At 44.1% G+C, this 10,086-nt stretch overlaps 1 long non-coding RNA gene across 2 annotated transcripts; it reads left to right on the top strand.

Annotated features, from left to right (window-relative positions):
• Positions 1-435: 435 nt before the first annotated feature.
• Positions 436-9,441, top strand: LOC122528329. 2 transcript variants are annotated; one of them, XR_006306547.1, is made up of 2 exons: positions 436-697; positions 2,056-9,441. It is a non-coding gene; the product is annotated as an uncharacterized LOC122528329 (long non-coding RNA). The 2 variants fall into 2 exon arrangements; XR_006306548.1 differs by having other exon boundaries at positions 2,053-9,441.
• The last annotated feature ends 645 nt before the right edge of the window (positions 9,442-10,086 follow it).

The raw sequence follows: 10,086 nt of genomic DNA, 5'->3' as shown, positions 1-10,086 counted from the left end.
AAGTTTTGACGTCGTGCGCTTCCTAAGGACTATCGAATGCAGTACAAAAATAATCTTTATTAAGTTTACACGAGTGTCGAAATGAAAACTAAACATCATTTTCTACTTACATCGAATTTTATTTGACTCGTATGTCAAGGCCTGAAAATTGAGCTTCAATTCGCACGAGAGGGACGTAATCGCTCATTCTCTCTGCTCGCTATCGCATTTTACACAAACTTGACGCTTCGTACATCTAGAGCCTAACTTACGTCGGACTTCGCTTCCATCGCTTTCAAGATAGAAAAAAAAAGCTAAAGAGAAAACAACACGCGTGACATCGGCTGTCAATCAAATACACAAGCTGGTTGGATCCCGATTTCTCGCAGCGTGAAGGAAACCTGCCGTTTCTTTTAGCATCCCCTCCTATCCGCCGAGGGTAGAAAGAAACGCGCAGCCGAACGATGCTTTTTTCATTGGGATCCGACTAGCTTTTCCAATACCTCCCCGCCGATCGCGGGACAGCGATCTAACCGTAGTAACGTGTAGTGTTTCCGCCATTGTCCGCAGGTCCGAGCGGGGCATACAGTCCGGACGCGACGATGGGATACATGATGGACGGACAGGCGGCGAGCATGATGCACCGGCCGCCCGGTGATCCCACCTTCCACAATCAGTACCATTACCCGCCAGAGTACTATGGACATCACTTATAAAGGTACGTGGGAAAGTAATTCGGCTGGTTTCGTGTTGCGGCGTTCGACACGACGACCCTCGTTCGGCGGCCATCGTTGATATTTGATAATCGACTCGGCGAGAGCTCGATGAAGAGCACGATGGAAAGATTGACGGCCAGTTCGGAGGAAGATCGAACGGATGGTTAAATTGGTTGATGAAACACCGGTCGACGAAAACCCGTGGTTCAAAGGAATTTTGTGGAATTTTGCGAAAGGGACGTCGCTCTTACCATGGAGGAAAAAACTTTGAGAGTATCGAGTGAATGCGGTATGATGAGGTGAATTGATACGTTGGAGAGACATTGTCCGTCTCTTGATTTCTTTCTGCGACATTCTTGAATCGATTCTCAATTCGACGAGAGTTCGAGGAAGATTTCGCTACTTCGATCGTTTAATTTTTAAGTTAATTAAGTTTTTATGTAAAAATTCGACTCAGCTTTATGTTTCGTTTTTTTTTCTTTTTTTTTTTTTTTTTTTTTTTTTTTTTTAACTGTAGATGACTGTAAATAATTGTACGGTGTTTGAACTAATGCGAATATTCTTTTTTCTTCGATCAACTCTTTTACCGCCGGTTCGGAACGCGTGGCACATGCGAAAATCATGTCAGGGTCGGTTCGTCGGAATTTATTTATTTTACTTGACACTTTGATGAATTTTATTTATTTTACTTTACACGTTGGCGAACTTTATCTATTCGTCGATGGATTTCGATTATTTCGCGTTACACTTCGATTTTATTTCAATCGAAACCGCATTCAAACGACAATGCCGCAGATCTGTGGCGAATTTCGTACACGCGCCCAGGGCCGCTGACGATAAAAGGGTTGAATTCGAAACAAATTGCTAGAAAAATTCAGTGTCACTCAGTATCAATCCCTCCAAATGTTATTGAACAAAGCAATAAAAAGTTATTAAAAATTACAATCTAATCTGGTATTATTGGTCTAGTTCTCAGTTCCTTGCTATTCAAAAAAAAAAAAAATTACCCATAATGTATGTGTACCGAAATTGTTCTTCATTAAAAATTATTTCACCCAACCTGAAAGTTATTTTACCTAACTGAAAAAATTACTTATTCGACTACCTCACCGTTTCTCTTCACCAAGTGTAAAACTAATAAAAATAAAAATAAAAAAAATAAAAAAAAATAAAAAACTAAAAAACAAAAACAAAACTTGTCCATCACTTCAAAATTACAATCGTTGGTTTCCGAAGTTTCCGTCCTTTAGCATGATGAAGAAAAGACGTTCTTTCCATCGTTCTCGAGGCGTGCCCGAAAATTACTTTCTCGAACGGTCTTACTAACGATCTGCGTTCGATCTGTCACTTGTTCCAGCAGTAGTCGCAAGTGAAGATAGACGATGGAATGACGGTTATTGCGGAACGGGAAACACAGCACGCACCGGGTGAGGTTTAAAAGAAAGGTGCTTGCAACGGGGGCAGCGAGAAGCGATTTCGTCGCCTTCGGAGAACTGCAGAGGTGCTTCTTGGCGGCGTCGAGGCTCACGTGGTGTGTCGGCTGCACGTACGAGCTGGAAGCACACGATGCGGACGGTCAAAAAAATGGAAAAGCAGCAGCAGCCGCCGGTCCGGTTCTGGCTCGGAAACCAAGTACCCTGATAGGGGGAGAGGGGGGAGGGGGGAAGGAAATCGGGTGGATTCGAGGGAAAGAAGGAAAGAATCGAAGGACGACGGGTTCGTTCGACAGAGGAGAAGAATGGCTTTTATACACCGGATCCCTACGAACGAGGGAATGACCGACACACGACGCGTGTGGAACCGGAAGCAAGACGACTAGACGAGGAAGAAGTAAAAAAAAAAAAAAAACAACAAACGAAAGAGCGAAGGACGCGCGCGGCTCAGTGCGAACTAGATTTTACGTGGAGCCGCGAAGAGAGCGAAAGGAAATTCACATGTGATTGTTCTGTGTACAAATGTCGCGGTGTAATATTGTAGTGATCGAAAAATTTAAATGTTAAATTTTAATACGGTCGCGATCGAGCTATTATTAATTAACGATTACGTTAGGAAGAGAGAAAACAGGGGGTTGGGGGTTGGGGGGGGGCGGGGGGGTTCGAACTACGAACGAGGGAATTACCTCGAGCAAAAGAGTGATATAGGCAATTTCTAGCGGGCATGTGTACATTAAATGGAAATAAACAAAAACTGGGTGGTAGAAAGCGGGGGAAAAATAAAAGAGGTAAAAAAAGAGTAACGAGCAACTGAAGGTGTTAAGCTCGCGAACTCGGTTTATTAATAGGATAGATGTCCACGCGCTCTGAAGGAGAAGCGAGGATTTGTGGGGAAATTCTCGCAGAGAAGAGAATGACAAGAAAGAAATTGAAGAAGACACGATACGAGAATGCAGCATGTATGTATATATATATACACACACGCGCGCGCGCAATTACGCATCCATGTGTATAGATATATACGGGTATATAAATAAATATATATAGAGAAAAGAATTTTAGATGCGCGGTGGCTGGCGTTCTTTTCTTTTTTCTCTTTTTATTTCGAGAGAACCGACTAGAAGATACGTATGTACAAGGAATGCGGGGAAGATTTGGAAAGCGAACGTTTGGTTTCGTACGTTTAAGGAACGGGGCACGCGCGCACGCGCGCGTACAAACAGCGTGAACGCGAACGCGAGGGCAGAAGAGAGGATAGGAAACGGGACAAACGTAAGACTGGAGATACAATAACGAACGAAACGGAGAGAACGGACGACAAGGTGGGTAAGAAGGGACGATAAAACTTTTTAGAACACAGAAGAGAAGTGAAATCGACGCGTGTGCCGGACTCGAGCGTCGACCACATTCACTTGCATATATATATAGGTGACATTGAAATTTGTACAGTTATTAATTATAAATGAATTTACTAATTAAAGGAAGAAGTAATTATATATTATAAATATATACATAACACACACTGAAGTAACATGTGGCTCCCCCCCCCCTCTCCGATTGTAATATATATATACAAGCGAGCGTTTTAATTGGACACCTTGGGACGATAATTATTCTCGTGTGTGTTGTGCCGTGTTCGGTGTGTGCGTACTGGACTGGAGGAGACGCTGAGCCGAAAGAGCGGAGGAATAGAGAGGAGGAGGTAAATTGGTAAAGAGAAACCCGGAAGATGAGAGCGAATAAAATACGCAGAAACGGATACGAATATGGTGCGTGTGTGGAACGTGTGAACGTGAGAAACAAGATAGTATACGCGAGCGATAGTTGGTGAGGGATTTTATATATATATATATATATATATATATTTATGAAAAAGGTATATATATATATACAAAAAATTATATATGTATATAAATATATAAATACGTGAAAATATAGATACCTGCGAGTGGATCAGACGGTTCTTCATCCACAGCTCGACGATACAGTCAGATTCCTCCTTCCCCACCTGATCCGGCTCCGTACGCATAGAAATCGACACGCATACACTGAAAAACATACACGTACACGATCATACAGAGAAAAACATACACGTACACACACTGACGCGCGTGAAAATGAGCGTTATTACCTAAGCCCCGTCTGCCCGCGCCAAAAATAAATGAAAGAAAGAACGAAACGGATAATTGAATGTAATTAAAAGAAAGAAACGGATAATCGCAAGGATCTGAAGGAACATGCAATGATCAACAATTTAACGAATATAATATATTGTATATAATAAAGATAGTTAATTGAGCCGCGGTGAGCGTGAGAAGGGAGGAAGAGAGGAGGGCAAGGGGAAATCCGAGATTGGCAAAGTTCCACGAGAGATGCTGTCCGCGAACCGCTTCTTTTCCCGTTCCTTTCTTTTTCGTCTCTGTCGTTTTCGTTTTCCTCTGGCCGCGCCGCGGGGAGGTGAAAGGGCTCGGTAATAAACGGAGAATCTGTGGACCAGTGAGAGGATCCTCGGCGAACGGTGGAGGGAGAAAAAGAAAGAAAAGAAAAGAGAAGTAACGAGCGACAACGAGGAATATCGTACATTCGGACAAACATTGGTTTTTTCGTTTCTTTCGTTCTCGTCTTCTTTCGATTTGTGATCCTTCCTTCCTTTAGCCGCCCAATTATCGAGTCGTTTCCACGTTAAAAAAAAAACAAAGAATAAGTAAAAGAACAATATCGAAAGCAATACAGTGTTGACCAGTATTCTCCAAACAGGCGTGTTATTTCGCGTAGAGTAAAGGTTGAAGAAATATATATCGTTCGATGTTAAACGAATTGGCCCCCGTGAGACGTAAAGTGGAGAGAGGTAACCATTGGCTTAGTATTTCGCGAATCAACGGGAAGATCTTCATGGAGATTTTCCGCGACATTTTCGCGATGAAATTCTCAGGATCGAAACGAACCAACGAATTTTCGGCTGATTATTACCAGCGATTCAAGCTCGACTGTACGATTCGTCGAAATTTTTCTCAACTTTGGCGAGGGACAAACGAGATGAAATCTCGACGACCCTCGATACGAAAAAACTGTTGATCGGTGTTGAGGGCCGATCGAAGTTCTGTCGGATCGTTGAAACAACGCACAGCTCGTGTAATGTAATCGCCGTGTATGCTCGCTGGAACGGGTCTTGGAACTGTCTCGAAACCGGTCGTCGAATGAAATCACGACGATAAGACGGGCCACTTCGATCCCGACACTTTTCTCGTCCTTTCTCGTACCGTTTTCCTCCCAGAAGTCACTGTCTTTGCTATCGCGCGCGTACGCGCACGGAGCCCCGTTTCGAGAAAACAGTCCGCGTCGTTTCGTTATGAAATGTTTCAATTCAGTTTTACGAACGTTAAATAAGAACCGGCGTCGTCGACACGACGGAGAAGAAATCGACGAAAGGAAGAAAGAAAGGAACGCAAGTAAAGCGAATTTCCCTCCGGTGGAAGAAGATTTGAAAGTTTAATCGAATCGAACGCGTGAAAAGAAAAGAAGAAAAATAGGAATTCGAACGTTAAATTCGAGGTCGCTCGGTTCGGTTACCACTCGGCGATGGGGTAGGGGGGAGGGGGGATGAAACGAAAGGAAGGAAAGAAGGAAGGAACTGCGCGAGGGTGGCCTGCGAGAAAGAGGACGCGAACGAAGGAACGAAAGAAAGCGAACGCAGAGCATACGAGACAAATTTTATCGATATTTTCAATACGCCCACGTACACGAAAAAATCTTGTATAAAAATTTTAATGTAAACACACACTGCTCTTGCCGCGTGCCGCAAGACGTTCAACGAGAAGCATCGATCTCGTCGTTTCACGTTCCATCCGCGGTCCGCAAGATGCACGCGATCCTCCGGATATTGACTGCGTTCGCGAGGAAAAAAGATCAAGCTTCCTGCGAGGCACGGACAACGCGAAACGACGCTCGATTCTTTTCTTCGTCGCGGTGCAACGGCGTACTAGTATACTGAAAGAAAAAGAAAAAGAAGCGAAAAAAAAAAATGAAAAAACGATAAAAAAACAAAACGATAACCGACGTATACCGAAAGACTCAGGTGCGAGAGAAGTCAGTGATATCCTGGTTAATTGGTGAAAATTCCCGACGCTCGTCGAGATGCATCGCGACCGATTTCCCCGTCGGTGGAAACGCTCCTCTTCGCGAACGAGACGAATCGATCGTGCGATCCTCCGCGGAATTTTTCGAAATTTTCAGTTCGTGTCTCTATCGTATCGCGGAATATGAAAAGAGAAATCAAAAAATAAAGGAAAAAGAAAACGCGTTAGCGCCGTCTCGCTTTCCCCGTTGAAATTTCTCGACGACCTGGTTACCTGGATACACGGTATACGAGAAATCGCGGAAAAAAAATAGTAGAATCTCGCGCGTTCGAAATCGTCCCGCGGCTACGACGTGTTTTTTTTTTTCTCTTTTTTTTCTTTTAACGTTTTAACGCGAATTCTCCCGATGTTTTTTTTTTAGTGAAACGCCTTTTTACCATAGCGGGGACCCGGACTTTTTACCATTTTATCGAGCCAACGGCGTCGTTCCTACAGACGTGGTGTTTTATTTACTTATATATATATCTCTCTCTCTGTTTTTCTTCTTTTTTTTTTGTTGTTGTTTTTATCGGAATTGAAATGTCTCGTCAATGTCAGAGGGGACGATCTCGCGACGCTTGTCGAACAATCGTACAACTCATAATCGATTATCAAGTAAGAGACAATCAAGTAGGAGGCGAACGCGGGTGGCGGCCTGAAACGATGAAAAGGGGCGCGATCGTGGACGATCGTGTCCGCGGAGCGGCGCGTTTTTATAAATTCTATTTGTTGAACGATATATTGTTTAATTTTGTTGAGGCACGCTCCGCTGGCCGTTCGCGATCCCGCGCCGATTCGTACGCCGCGCATACGAGAAATTTCTACGCACGGGAATCCTTTTTCTTTTTTTTTTTTTTTTTTTTACCGAAATCGGTGAACAAAATTAAACAAACATCCCCGGAAAGGAGCATCGCGAAATCACACGTCACGCCCAAGGAAGCTAGGTGTCAGGAGCCGGTTGAACCGTCGTTTCTGTCTGTGATCAATTTTTCAAACGACTTTCGGTATACGAGATAGGTCTCGATTCGCCATCGACCAGGGGCCTACGACAACGACGATTAAATTATTTTTTCATGACGAAGAGAAAACGACGGTCCGACGGAGGAGACACGACGTGAAACGCCCGGCCGGTGCATTTCCACTGCGAAAGGGGGTGCGAAAGCGCAACACGTCCACGGGCTCGCGTGGTTCTCGCGTACGAGCACACGACTCCGTCTTTTTACCCCGCCGGCTGACACACCATCCTCCACCCTCGGAGGTAGAGGAGAACGCGATCAATATTTTCGTGGAAATGCCCGGCGACGCGTTACGCGGCGAAGAAAAGAGGAAAGTGAAAGAGCAGAGAAAGGGGAGAACAGGGATCGAAAAAGAAGAGGGGGAAAAAAGTAGGAAATAAAAAGAGAGAAGCATGGAAAATAAAAGTAGGATCGCACGATCGATTAACGAGAAGAGGCTTCTGTACAAGGGGCGTGAGAGATGTATACGGCGTGATTAAAAAAAGAAAGGAAGAGAGAACGAGTGAAAGCAAAAGAAAAAGTAAATAAATAAATAAATAAATAAATAAAGGGAATGAAAATAGTGAAACACAGCGTTCAGACGGTTGCGGAAGGGATGTGAAGACGGCGGCAAACGGACGACGTTTATTGGCTGTTCGTTTTCTAAATGAGTTCACCCAATTGAATGAATCATCGCCTTAAAAATGTATACGAAGTAACAGTAAGGTATCTAAGTAATAATCATGTTAGAGGGTAAAGAAACTTAAAACAAAGATTTTATGAGCGACGACGAGAGCGGCTATAGGGCAACGAGAGCACGAGAGAGAGTGAGAGAGAGTGCGAGAGAGAAAACGTGAAACAACCGTGTGTTCGAAAAGGGATAAATGTTATCACGCATGAAAGCAATACGCGAATGAAAGGGGAACGAGCGAATGAATGATACGAAACGACCATGGGACAACGCGCGTGTAAAAGAGGAAAAAAAGGAGGGAAAGTAATGTATAATTATCGTGTAATTATGGAAAGAACGACGATGTTAGTAAATCGCGTCGCCGACGTCGGCGACGATGATCGTAACGACGACAGTCGGTAACGAGAGATCGCGTAACGAGATGGTGATTTGTTCGGCAGCCCGAAGATCCCGAATCAATCGTCGTTACGATCATCGGCTGTGGTGAAAACGACTACGATAAACGCTGATGACGATGCGCTGATAACCACGATGATGATACTGATGATGATATATGATGATGATGATGATTATGATTATGCTGATGGTGACGATGATGTGTATAGTAAGCTAAAAATTTATTATATCGGTATGGAATCAGATTTTTTTCAACTGTTTGCGTATTGACGACCCACTGACACCCTTAAGTAAAAAAAGATTTAAAAAAAGAAGTAGAAAAGGAAAAAAAAAAGAAACAAGAGGAACGGCAAATGAAATTGAAAAAAAAAAGGGAAAAAAGAAACGAAGAAAATGGAAAGAAAGAAAAAAAAAAAAATGCCGAATCGAAAAAAATCGAGCTGTGTTCTGTGTTCGTGAGATCGGGACGGAAAGAGAGGAGACCGTTTCTTCGATCGTTGTTTCCCAGCAGCACGATTGTGATAGCGCGACGACGCGGAAATTACGATACGCGTGTGGTTGTACGGGGGCGGTGGTTCCTTCTTCGACCCCTCGAGAAATCCGGGCGAGGATGTTCGTCCGATCCCCCGCGTCGATCTACGTATATTCTCGCTTCTCTCTCTCTCTCTCTTTCTTGCGCGTGAACCCGAGAGAGAGAGAGAGAGAGAGAGAGAGAGAGAGAGACGCAGGGGAAAGAGCGCGCGGAATGCCGAACAAAAAACACAGTGGAAAAACCGGAAAACTGATACCTGTCGATGTAAAATATTAGTATTAAACGTATACGTGGGACTACGTGCACACACGCGTCCATCCGTTAACAAGAGAATGAGCCTGGACACGCGCGTACACGCGTCCCCAGTTTGCGTAGAGGCGCGTGACGGCGTCTCGGGCACGCAGAGGGAACAGAGTCGATCAATCGCGTGAAATTGGCCCGGATCGATTGTGTTCAAAACACTCACGGATCGCAAACGTGATGACGATGAAAGGAAGGACGATGTCAAAGGTGGTCTATGTTAGAGAGTGTCCATTGTATAGTGTTTTTTTGAAACGTGAGCATTAAATGCTACATCTTGTGTACGTCCTCTTGTGTCCAGTCTTTTATTTCGCACTCGCTCGCGAGTAAATACGTTCACGCGGGCGTGATGCTCGTTTCTTTCATTTTCCTTTTCTTTTTTTTCTTCTTATTTTTCTCTGCCATTTTTATTGGTTCCTTCGAACGAGGTTGGTGTGCCCTGAAAGAATCATCGAGGAAGAAAATCGTCCTTCGATTTTAGTGGAGCATCACGCGCGCATTGCGTTTTATCACCGAGTGTCAAGCCTTCGCTCCAGTTCCTTTTCTATCCCGTCCGCGGGAAGTCTACTTGCAAGAATACTTGGCTGATTCTCGATTCTAGATTCGCTCTATAGAAATATATATATATATATATATTTACGAGATCTCGCGTCGTCTCAAATTTTCACGCGACTCACAGAAATGGCCAAGTATCCGCTTCGAAGTGTACCTGCGCGTAGAACTAAAGTTAGCTCTGTAACAACCGCAGCCTTTGAAAATTCACCTTCCTTTCTCTCTCGAAGCAGGTAAGTTACGATACACATTTTAATTGTACACCCTCATCAATCCTCGGAAACCACGGATATTCCCCCATCACTCTGCAACCACAGCAAGGTCGGGCCACAGCCGTTGCTGTACGTACAGCGATTTCACAATTCGACGCGCGTATA

The sequence above is a fragment of the Frieseomelitta varia genome, unplaced genomic scaffold, assembly GCF_011392965.1.
Source record: "Frieseomelitta varia isolate USP_RPSP 00005682 unplaced genomic scaffold, Fvar_1.2 scaffold_249, whole genome shotgun sequence".
Taxonomy (NCBI): Eukaryota; Metazoa; Arthropoda; class Insecta; order Hymenoptera; family Apidae; genus Frieseomelitta; species Frieseomelitta varia.
The sequence above is the reverse complement of the archived record's forward strand: the minus strand, read 5'-3'. Positions and strand labels throughout refer to the sequence as shown.